This window comes from Acanthaster planci, unplaced genomic scaffold, assembly GCF_054643075.1.
Source record: "Acanthaster planci isolate LZ-2023a unplaced genomic scaffold, COTS_SCS Contig36, whole genome shotgun sequence".
NCBI lineage: Eukaryota > Metazoa > Echinodermata > Asteroidea > Valvatida > Acanthasteridae > Acanthaster > Acanthaster planci.
The window spans coordinates 1-12,947 of NW_028257660.1; the positions used below are offsets into that span (position 1 = coordinate 1).

A 12,947-nucleotide genomic window follows, 5' to 3' on the forward strand; every position below is an offset into this window, starting at 1 on the left:
TCCTTTTGACAATTCAATTGGTATATCTTTTCATTAGCTCTCTAACGCAAGAATTACGTGGGCAATCGTTTGATGAGGCTCCCAGTCCTTAAGCATCAGACAATGACACAACACGTTGTTGGTGCATTTTCCTGGAGTACACGAGGGATCGTGCCTTACCTTACTACCCAAACAAAACGCACACGTATGCAAACAACGCGTGACGTCATTGTAGGTCTGTTGGAGACGTTTTTGGCATTTAAATAATAAATAGCAGGTGTTTTTGACACAATTAATAGGGCTTTTGAAACGCATGCATGTGTATCAATACAGGGCGTCCTACTGGAAACAAGTCACTGTCCCATTGTTGGGGGAAAAGCTCTTGATGCACTTTTATGTGCACCCAAGCGTGTGTTCATCTGTCCGTTGAGGCATACATATAACATGCGTTTCCATCTACATGTTCATGTAGTACACGTAGTGTACGTACAATCATGTTTAACGTTACATGCATTCCTAAAGCTTCACTGTATGCTACACGATTCTGATGTCCATTTGGTTGTCCATTGGCCGAGCAGCTAAAGGCGAACCAGTTCCAGTTATTTATCCTGTGTAAAACAGCTGTCCTATCTGAGGATGTTTTCCATCGTTGACTGTGGCATGCATTGCTGATTTGACCTTGCGTGAGCCCACACGTTTTCATGATGTAAGACCGAAAATTGTCAGTTAAAAGTTACATGTACTTGTTCATAATTACACCGATACTAGTCCTCTACTTTGATTCCTCTATCGAGGACTGGAACGAAACCTATCTGCATTGTTGACAGTCCTGAACTGTCGTCGTATTTGAAGTGGTATCTGTGCTTGAAAAGTGCAGCTCTGATTTTAGCAGGGGACAATATAAATTTCATGACAAATATCAATTTGTGGCTCATTCGATGTACATCCACAATGTCTTTAATATTCAGAGGACTGTTTCATAATTATAGGAAACTTAAAACTTAAAAGCGCACAAGAAGTTAGCCTTGAATTTTTAAATTAAAAATTTGGTAAAAAATTTATTTTCGTCAACCTCGATAATGCGTTTCCATTAGATTCTTATGCACTTTGGATGCAGTACACTGAAAAAAATACCATTTTAATAACTTTTCCCCAAATTAAAACATTCTGCTAGGGGTAAGCCTGGCACTTTAAAATTTGGAAAAAAACAACTTTTGTTCAATCAATCCAAAAATGCATTTAAATACGATTCTAACACATTTTGGTAATTTGGGCTGCGATGTATCGAAGAAATAGCAAATTTTAAACATTTTCCTAGATTTTTAAACACTGCAAGGGATTAGTGAGACCTGAAATGTGGTAAGAATGCCTTTTGTCCATTCGCTCTAAAATTTTGTTTCAATCCGAGTCTAATACGTTTTTATACTTTGGATGCATTATATTGGAGAAATACCATTTTTATTAGAGCTTCTAACAGAAAAGTGCAACGGGCTTGTATGCCTTGTATGCTTATCAAGATTTGGTCAAAAATGGCTTTTGTCCAATCACCTAAACACATTTTTTGATTCTAATAATTATGCTCTAATAATTTGATGCGTCAAACTGAGAAGTTAGCATTTTAAATATTTCCCTTTAAGATTACAAAAATGCAAGGGGTTAGCCTTGCATTTTAACATTTGGCAAAAAATTAAGTTTAGGTAAATCACCTTCAAGTGCAGTGAGAGTCTGATTCTAATATGTTCTTATCCTTTGGATCCATGCGTTAAACTGAATACATAACTTTTTTTTTAATTCCACAAATTTAAAAACCTGCTAGTCTGGTTATACCCTTGCACTTTGCAAATTAACATTCGGTCAAAAAGTAATTTTTTTTCAAGCACCTCAAATGCATTTTAATCCGATTCTAACATGTCATTATTCTTCAGATGCGTTGCAGTGAAGATATAGCATTAAAAAATTATCTCAAGGGGTTCGACTTGTACTTTTATTTTATTTGTAACTTTCGCCTAGTCACCCCCGAAATGCATTTTCATGCAACAGGTTTTTATACTCTGGATGCCTTGCACTGAAAAATAGTATTTTTAAAAATATCCTCAAAATAAAAACTGCAAGGGGTTAGTCTTACATTTTTTTAAAATTTGGCTACAATTAACTTCCGTCTAATCACCAACAAAACTGAATCTTTACATCAAGAGAGCAACTACGTACTCTATTTATACGTACTCTGGCCAGCTCATGATCAATAAAAGTGCCCCCAAAGTATCTTTTGAAAAAGGAGATTGTTTGGCCCCCAAAATGGTGAGACTGTGTAAATCGCTGCCCAGGATGAACTCCCTGGGTCTTTGAGCTTTCATATGAGAGCAGAATGGCTAAAACTACGGTTGAAAATGGTCGTAAGTGCCCGAGAAAGTTGAGGGTTGCCACTTGAAAAATGGCTGCAATCGGACTTCGGAAAAATCACTTTTCGGGTGGTGATTTTGTTTTGTGGGAGTAATTAAAAATGTAATTGGTTAACCACAAAAAATTGAAAAGAAATTGAAAGATTAGGGACTAGACAATAGTTTCATTTGTGTTTCTGAAATCTCAGGGATTTTGGTATGCATGTTGGATGGCCCTGAACAGTTCTGATTTTACACTGTTTTCAATGGGGCTTGAATTAGTTGACTGTACCCATAGAGCCCAGCCATCAAAAGACGCATGCGCGCTGACTTTACTACGTGACACTTTCTGCTGATCGTTTCGTAATATTTTATACGAATATTTATATATTACTTCTGCAGGTTTCTAAGTAGGAAGAGCGTGTTGGCCTAGTGGATAGGCACTCTGACGCTCGTGCGTGATGTCGTGGGTTCGAATCTCGCAATGGGAAAGGAGGGCCTTTTACTCCTTTTTTATTTGTATTTACGCCGGTAAAAAAGAGTAAAATTCTATTTTATTTTATTTTATTTTATCTAGTTAACCTAGACGACCACCACGGTACACCGACCTGTCACGGGTTTCTGTCCTAGGCGGGACTCGAACCCGCGGCCTGCGGTTCGGGAGGCGACACTTCTATCGCTGCGCCACTTTGGGTCCCCAATAGAGAAACACTTTTTCATATATTTATCTATAAGATTTACCTGAAGGGTCGAAAATAAAAGCAGCAGCTGGGATCGAACCCGGGTCGCAGGAACAGAAGTTCAGAGCCTTACCGCCCGGTCCCCATCACTTTCCAATTGGGGCTGGACACTCTCAGTGTAATCATCATTCGGACGTTATTAAATACAACTTACCAAACCTGAAAGCCCCCTTGGCCTGGATTCGAATCTATAAACTATGGAACAGAGCATCTGTATCTTCTACCAAGAAGCTACAATGTAACACTTTGCTGGAGTAGACGTTGGCGGCGCTAGGTCCAACTGGAACTGACGATCAGTAGCTTTGAGATGGGGTAGTTGTGCAGCTGTACCGACTCCTTCACTATATTCATATGCTTGTATAAAAATCTGGTTATTTGAACTAAGTTTAGATGGAACAGGAGGATCCACCATGCACCAACACCTTGGAATTCGTGCTTCAGTGTTTAAGGTAAAGGCGCAATTTATACTTAAAAATAAAAGTTCTTTTGATGGTCAGCCAAGTTTGAACCTACAATTTCCAATAAGGGCGTAAATACGTTTCGATGAGGGTAGAATGAAGGGGTGATGAATGAGGAGGGTTTCTGAAGTAGTTTGCTGTCATTGAAGACTTATAAACTCGCGACGCGTCATTCCTAAAAGGCACGTCAATACTGTGTTGACACGTACAGTACATCCGCGTGCTTTTTGGAGACCATGTGAAATAAGCTAAAGATGCAACGTTGAGCTTCGAGTTCGACAGTTCCTGATCGAATGGTCCATGGAGCATCATGTCAGATCCACCTTTCACTTCAGTGGGAGATCCAACTATTACCTATGTCAGTCACGTGCAAGGCCGTGATGACGCGACGGATGCAGGATGCTATCGGACCTGCCACGCGGCACTTGGACGTGTTTAAATCTCTCGCAAGGAACACGTGCCATCCCCTTGAGAAATTTTAGAAATCTCTCCACTTGTTGTTTCCTCTTATTTGCTGAATTAAGAGCCGGTAATTGCATGCACGGGAAATGCAAAATAGAAGATAGACCTAGAATTTGAATTGCGCTGTGCAGGTTGCTTACTGTGACTACTTCGTCATGAATGAGTACAAAAAGTCGAAAATATTGAACAAGGTTTCAAATAACTGCGAAAAATTTACTTTTTATTCGGTAAAAAACTAGATTGTTCATATTCATTTTTCACAAGTTGCATCCAAATGACGATATAACCTACACGATAAGGTCGCGTCCTCCCAAGGCATAAAATAATCTCTGATATTTAGTTGCTGTCTTAGATTATAAGACCAAATAATTTATTCACATAAACAGAAGTATAAATTTACACCATGCGGCATTCATGTAGTAATTATTATTAGCAATCCCATCAAAATGCCTTCATTTTGCTACTCAGTAAAAACTTATAAATGGAGAGGTACTGCCTAAAAATGACACGTGCTCACCCTTCTTCGACCTCAATACCACTTTTATCTTTCTCGTTTCAAAATATCAGCAAACTTGATATCCCCGATCCCATTCTAATTACTTCCAAGGTTCCCTGCCAAATTTTCCGTCTCGAAAATTGCTTCCATATTAGTTGTTAAATGTAGCGTAAGCTGAATACGAGGAACGGACCAGTCATGTTTTCAGTATAAAAATGCCCTTGTCCTCCATGGAAAACGAAAGGAAACTGAATAGAGTGTAAATAAAAGGCTACTACCAAATCTCTCTCCAAATTGAATGCCGCCTCAGAAGAGACACAGCCTAGTTATAATATATTGCTATGGTAACAGGCTTTTTAGAAACGTCGTGGTGGCGACAGCATGGCTTCGTCGATGTAGGCTTTTTGTGTATCTGCATTTTTGCAATTCGTTTTTTCTTTTTTTGTGCCGAGTTTTACTTCTCGCTGTTTTGCTTGTCCGTTTCCTGCTGTAGAATTTTCGGAGATGTTTGTCATCTCTTTTATTTCTCGCCTGCGCTCTAAATGCTCTAACCTGATTTGTTTTTTTTTTTTACTTGAAACTTGCTCGAACTGATAAAACAGCGGTTCAAGTGAATGTTATTGAGAAACTAAACCATCATATAGTAAAAGGGTTTAATATTACAGGCATCTTAACTCAACCAATGAACAAAAGACAGAACTCATGTCTAAACATTCTCCCATGAACTCAATTGATTTTCAATGTATTATACCAGATAATCATATTACAAAAAATGGCCACGTAATCTCTGAGTGCTAAAAAACCGGCCGGTAACATTTCCTTATAAAATAGATTTAAATAAATGCACATTCACACACGCTTATTCACCAAGTTGTACTGCACGGGATACAAATTCACAAGCCCAGTCGAATAACACGGTCTGCTTGCAGCCAAGCTTCATGTGAGCTTAGATATCGATTGAAACCACACAGTCAGATTAAGTAGTCCTCAGTGTACTGGGGAAAAAAGAATTCCAGGGGTGCATGGGGTCAACTCAAACAACTGTGGACGTGGACCGTTTACCGAAATCCCTTTCCCCAAAGTATAAAATGAATTGTTCACATCGTAAATATAAAATACAGAGTGGCTACCTTACGGAGATTGCAGCGCGGGTTCAGTCGGTCAGAGACTGCCGTGTTATGTTGATAGTTCCTCCGCGACGGTGCGGATCAGTGGCCAGTAAAAATCTTGATGGAAAAGTTCTGAGTGATATGAGGACATATGGCGCTGAGAGGAGAAAGACTTGGCGTTAAGGCTTATTCACACGGGACAGAAAGTGGCGGCCAGTAGGGTGAACCCTGGAATAATAAACGTGCAAATATCAAATGTACAGTTTCAACCTTCTCGTTCAAATTATGCCATGTGCCTTTTGTATGTTACATTTGATTATTCCAACGATTTTTGAGGCTAATCGGTGTGATCGGCAATTTAATATAGAGACTGATGATTTTAAAAATAAAAATCAGGCCATTTTAATCGATATGACCTGACTCTGTAACCAATCTTCCCCTCATTAGGAATCCTCGATGGGACTGGTTGAAAAACATCAGAATCGATCTCCGCGTGCCATGCATTATCCATTTGGATCGTTCCGGCGGCACTCTTCGTCTGCCATGGCATTAACTCACGGGTGAATAGCCTCTGGCAAGCAGTGCATATCTTCACGGAGGCTGGTCCGTCACACCTTCCAGGTACCTTGTCCTTGAATTGCTGGTATATAACTGCAACTGCCGGTATACATCGTTCTCCTATGCCTGTCATTATGAATTGAAACCGACACGTTTTCCAACGAGCTTTCTGCTCCAGTAACTCCAAGAAATTGACTGAAAATAATGAAGGCATACGTTCGAATGAGATTAATTACCGAAATCGTTACTGTGGTCACGTGCTTGTTTGCAAGTCACGTGACTTGCCTTGATACTCATGTATATGCACAAGAATTGCAACACTTGTCACAAAGCTCGACAAGAGAATAATTTGTAACTTTAGATCAAATGACTAAAATATTTGCTTCAAGAAGAGTTTTCCTCTGCACTATATTTCATTCTATCTTAAACAGATTCCACCAAAGATCGCCCATGATGAAAGTCATTTATTTTTAGAGCTTGTTCACCGTTTGAATACTTCACTAATTTTATCGATCTTTGTTCAGGAAGTTCGCATTTCATCAACATACCGTCTGACGAGTTTGTGGAGGAAATTCAACACCTGTATCGATTAAGTTGTTCCACTGTTCGATTCTCAGCACGGGTCAAGGAAATAGATGCGATTTCGTGTACGAATGTCCATGTCTCTGTGAATACCTGAATAACCGAATATTTTAAGGGCAATAATGCAACCATTCCCCGGCGAATCTGCAAACGCAATTTGAATAGAAATGAGTATATAATAAGACCGTTCTTACAGTTTTATAATACGTTGTTGTGCAGCAATTACAAATTGTAATGATACAGTTTATGAACGTTTTCAGTAAGGTACAGACCTTGCCTTTAGAAAAAACGAGTTGGCTCTTTCCACCCCAGACTCTTCTTATACCTAAAACTTCAACATGTCATTTCACACTCTGTGTTTATTCTCCTCATAAACATATGCCGTTGATCGCCCACACCTGCTTAAAACTCCCGAGAGCGGCGTCAGGCAAGAGTTTAAGGACAAATTCGGCGTCCTGAGAAGGATTGAAGTCGTTTTGGAATACCTGAAATTTTACCAAAACAATCATTCGATTGCGAACCTCATCTATGCCGGGAATGTGGTTCGACACCATTGACGCCGGTAACATCGTCCAAGATCAACATTAATCACGGATAGACACAGGACACTACGTAGATATGAGCCGTTGAGCTTCGCATTAGAAGCGCGATTGTGTTCCTCTCTAATACTCCATCATAAGGAGAGAGTCATGCACTCAAAGTGGCGATCTTGGTCTTTTACGATTGTCAAAGCACTTGTTATGCAGTATGATCTTGAATCACACTGATCTGGTATTAACGTGAATCTACATTCTATGGCCAGATACCCAAATGCAGTGAACATAGTATTTCTCTGGCATCACGCGCATTGGCATTCTCACTTTACAGAACACATCGACTTGATCTCATCAAGAGAACCTCTACTGCATACAGTGGCAGTACCGTTCGGTACTGCCAAACGAGATGAACTGCAGGGCAGACATTTTCGCGGGAAAAATCAATGAAGGTGGATTCAAATTTCATCGCCCATGTGGCAGATGTCAAAAGTAATCGGCTCAGGGTTCCGTAAGTCTCGATGATACATTTTTCTTTGGAGTTTCTAACTGACCGTTGCAAACTCATTGAGGCTTTGTTGTTGCATCAATAAACTTTGAGCACCGAGGTTTTACGTTGTGCCATATCCCCCACGGACATATAGGCTACATGACCAGTGAGCTAACGTTTTTACACACACAATCATGCGATTGGCTATGCAAGAAGCCTGATTACTTGGTATCTGATTTATTGCTGCGACGGCGCCGAATGCAAACTAAATTTATGAAAGGAGGCGACTTGTAGGAGTCAGAAAATAGGACTCTGATTTTTCCAAGGGTCATCACTGATTCGGCTGGGAGCTTGGAAATAACCCATCACAGCTAGATTAAATTAAGCTGACACTATTCAGACTTAAGTCGATTCAACTCTGGTTCCTTAAAATAAAATCAAACTCCCGACATGAATTTGGCATGTAACCTGTAAAAACACGGATTTACATTTATTAGCATGCCAAGAGTACCGGGTAGCATGTGAGGTTATTTTCCGCTAGTGCTAGACACAGAGCGAGAATGACCCAAGAAGTTAAGAACAAATCAGGTAAAGATTAGCGACACCGCCAGCGTCGGCTCACACAGATCCATGGTAAACTGATAGTAAACCATGTGTATGAAATTTCCCTGTCATATCACTGGCATTTAGCAAACAAGAAGTAATATGGCTCTTTGGTAATTGGTCCTTGGAGACGAACAGCTTTTTGCTATGCATTGACATCCCTGGTTGTCAAAAACCTCTAGTTTCGTCCAATCTGATTAATCCCAGTTTGCATATGTTCGGTCTTCTGCTTGGTAAATCGTTCCATTCCAAATCACAATTAAACGGTTACTGTCTTATGAGAGAACCGTACGCCGAAATCTACACTCATCTTAGATTTCACAGATATGGTATCATCTTTAGGGCTGAAATAGTGAGGTACCAGCCTTGATCTAAAAAAAAAATCTGTTAAGTATATTTTTATATTAATCTTGGGTGCTCAAAATTGGATGGCATTATGATTTAATACATGTGCGTGCCTTTATCAAAATCCTACAGCGATCTAAAAGGGTTTTCTGGCAGTCAGTGACAGTAAGAGCCGTTGACATGTGTTTATGTTGTGCTCTAATGAATTTTTAGGCCATAGTGGTTTTCCACATAATATTATGCAAGCAAGACATTTTTGTCTGTAATGACTTATAAACGTTCATCAGTCCAACATGAGTTCAATTTGCGTACAGCCTCTTTTTCGTGTGGGCGTTTAGGGTATGGAGACGGTACAGCCACCATGGCTCATGGGCGTCTGTGTACATATTGCACCCTTTCGGGTTCCTTGTCGATATCGGCTAATTCTTGGATTCCAAAGTGTCTTCTAGCCTAGATTTGGACTTGAGACACTCAGCCATATCCTGCAAGAGTACATGTACGTACTACTTTAATAGTATCATCAGATAAGACAAGAAAAACGCCTAATTCCCATTCTACGTAAAATGTCAGGTTTCCTCCGCGCTGCAGATCAAAGAAATGTTCCCGCTAAATTGACGCAGCACCCTTTTTTGCGCTTGTCTTCGATCACGTAAAGACAGGCGTGTTTGCGCACACCTCGATTTATTTTCTAAAGTGGGGGAGGGAGTAAAAGATGGTAATCAGAGCGAAAAGTCATACGACACGAGTTTCCACATTCCGGGTTATACTTCTCAAAGTAGAGAGTAACACCTTACCTATAATTCGTGGCCATGTTTGGGCACCTTACGGGCAGCAAGACCCAGGAAATGTTTTTTTAGTTCAGTTTTCGGAGGGCGGGGCGACTTAAGCCGCCTTTCCATATACGCGTCAACACTTGCGCCAAGCGTACGCGTATCAGTCAGAATCGCTCCTGGGGTGATTTTGACGGCCGAACGCATCGCACACTTGTGTAATGTTAATGGGTCATTTTTTTGTTCCGTGAGAGTGAAGCGCAGGAATGCATCCAAAACATGTACATATGGAAAGGCGCCTTTAAACATCATATCCGTCCACTAGGTGCACTTTCATTTACTATCCTTAAAAAGCAGCAAATGTGTATTTCCGTAGGTCAATTCTCTGCATTTATTGGAATTTATTCTAATCAAAGTTTACTGTTAGACGTACTCAGAGTATTTTTCGTGCATTAACGAGAAGTCATCTTGTTGTTCTAGCGGTGAAATACTAGCTCTTTAAGAGTTACTGCCCAGACACTGAAAAATGCAGCGGCGTATCCAGCGGGGAAGGGGTGTCAGGAGCCCCCAGACAGATTGTCCTCCCACCTTTTCCCTTTTGTAATAACACAGGTGAGTATAGGAAAAAATGTATTTATTTATCAAAATTAGCACCAAAATTCTAAGAAAACAACATCATGAAATACAAGCAAGGATGTCAGGATCGTGAGTAAGACTTTCGATTTGTTCTCCCCAACATCATGTTGAGTATGTCCGAAGCCGCAATCGCTTTTGAATTTGCCCCCGACACCAAAAACTGAATACGCTGCTGGAAAAACGGATAAGTCGAATGTCCGTCCGATAAAAGACTACCGTCAATGGATAAGTAGAATGTCCGTCCGATAAAAGACTACCGTCAATGGATAAGTAGAATGTCCGTCCGATAAAAGACTACCGTCAATGGATAAGTCGAATGTCCGTCTGATAAAAGACCACCGTCGATGTACATTATTCGATTCAGCTGAGTCGTTCCCAGAATACATTGCGTGGAAATCACAAACATTTCAAAAGTTGTTTCACTTTTGAATGGATGATTTCAAATCATATCAATTCAAAACATCAAGTCAAATCATTTGTGAAGGTCGCGGAACCACGAAGGTATCATGGAATGAATTTTTCTGCCTCCTTCAGTCGACAGAACGAATACTCCAGACAGTGACCCACTAACACAGAAACGTAATTAAGTGATTCTGAATTAAATATCCGTGATTCAGTATTTATGACAATTTACCCAACTAGTGGTTCACGGGGTTATATACAGTATCAGAGCATCGATGCAATCTTTTCCCACCTCCAACACCCATCTGAAAACTTGTCAGATCAATCCGTAAAAACTTATCTCATTTATCTGACCAAGACAGCCACCCTCTTTGCCTTTGGTATGGCCATTTTTAAGGCCAAACTTATGTCACACTGCCGGTCTTAAATACACTTTACAGGAACGCTTTCACCTTTCCGTTACCTTGGGAACAGATAGCCCTTTGGCTTGCCTTGGAAACAGAAGTTCATCACCTCTGCAAGAAGTGATGAACGAAGTGCATGTTTGGGGGCACATCTCTGACTCCTGAGCTGGTACATTTTGGCAACGTCGTTAAGGAGTACTACAGAGACGAAAATCGATTCATACAATTTAATTTCGTCCATGGAGGTGGAGCTCATTTCGTAGTGCCGTTATCGAGTTTGCACGGGGGAGTTTAGAGTGGCATTGGTCTCTCAACCTTTGCACTTTGTATTCGGTGAATTTTTCAGATCAACGAAATTCAGCGACATATTGACACCCCTTTGGTTGGCGACAATAACAAAATTGTCGGTAAAAAAAATCACACCAGAAATTATAGACGGCGTAGCGCGGAACACTAGTATTTTCGTTTACAGACGTAAATATGTAGTGTAATTCATGACTCGCGTAAACGTGCGACGAAACACGAACACGCCACAATGTATGCAACGCACTAACAATACGATGCTTTATCGTCGGCCTCGTGGTATATGGGACACAGACGTAATACCTTATTCTGTGTTCCATTCGCCCTCGTGGGATAAGTAATAAAGTTAATGGTGCATTTTTTAATATGAACATTTTGTCGGCAAGCTTTATGCCCAATATCTGTCTGATTTGGAGAACATTTCACTTAATGTGCAGACATGCGTCGACCAACTCGAACGGAAATTACAAGAGCGTGAAAATAATGTTGATAAATGTCAGTGTGGGCGTTACAGATCCGCAACAGTGTTAAATAAACTCACAGTGCCTGAAACCACACTAGTAACATTCCATGGCACAACACTCATGATAACATAAATCAGCGCTTCATGGACATACTATGTAATGTTCCTCATTTCTGTTAATTCGGTTCTTTTAGCTCGAACCAACACTGCAGCACTCTAGCTTCGCATTATCATAATATTTTTCCCCACTAAATAACCTGAATACATGGATACAGGGGAATAGGCCTAATGTATCGAGTATTGGGCCAAGGCCGTCCAGGGAAATTCTGTCAAATTCCATGTCAAACATTTGACTTTTTGTGAGAGCTGGTATTGGATGGTTAGTGGCAGAAGTGGGTCACTGGACGAGAAAATGGTGTTAATGCCAACGACAAAGAGCGCCAACTTCAATGACAAGGCTATTTTGCACTGATGCTAATTATGACATATTAAAGGTTTTATGAGGACGCGACGTCATGAGCAGAATCCACTGCACAATAAAGCAAGAACATCAACGAGATCTACTCCCAACAAATTATGTCTCATTAAAACACCTCAACACTGCATGATTAGATCATTATCCCTGGTGTCTCACACGTACCATTAAACCTCACCACGTCAATCCAGACAATCTACGAACTTAAAAGCTGTCTTCACCACTTCAAGGCAGAGCGGACAATCTCCCCGAACTGCCGGGGGGTCGGACAGTCAGAAGTCCCAGCGTTCATTCTGTCAAGCCACGGTGGGATTAATTGGTTTTTAGGATGGCATCGTCCTTGCTTTGCTAGCCCAAACTGCCTCCACATCCTCACCACAAGGCCTTCACTCAATTCTCATCTATAATTAGTTTCTCTTGAAGGCACGGGTTTTCCTTTGAAGATCAGTCATGCCGTTTTGGTGCTGCTCTTACCACAGGACAGGGGAGGCAAGTTAATCTTAAGATTGTTGGGGGGTGTAATGCAAATTTATCGATTGCTTGCCGAGCAGGTGTTTGAAATATGTATGATTTAGGTCCTTCATCACTCATGGGAGAGAGAACTAAAGAGCGAAACTCTTGCAAATTCTTAAACAAGTTTGAGAGTTATGTTTAAGTTTCACAATGCAGTTTAAGAAGATATTACTATAAAATTAATGATCAACTGCGAAATCGGTCCAACAAGTTTACGAGGATGATGACATTTGCTGAACAGGAACCTT

The 12,947-nt window shown here is 40.5% G+C and overlaps 1 protein-coding gene across 7 annotated transcripts in view; it reads right to left on the reverse strand.

Annotated features, from left to right (window-relative positions):
• Nucleotides 1-4,991: 4,991 nt before the first annotated feature.
• The window catches only part of LOC147795405 (RING finger protein 17-like), a 61,436-nt gene continuing 53,480 nt past the window's right edge, over nt 4,992-12,947 (reverse strand). For 3 of the 7 annotated variants that reach the window (XR_015423924.1, XR_015423923.1, XR_015423918.1), the window contains exon 36: nt 6,384-6,855. The gene's annotated coding sequence lies outside the window, so the exon portion shown is untranslated. The other 4 variants (XR_015423922.1, XR_015423920.1, XR_015423921.1 and 1 more) reach the window with 4 other exon arrangements.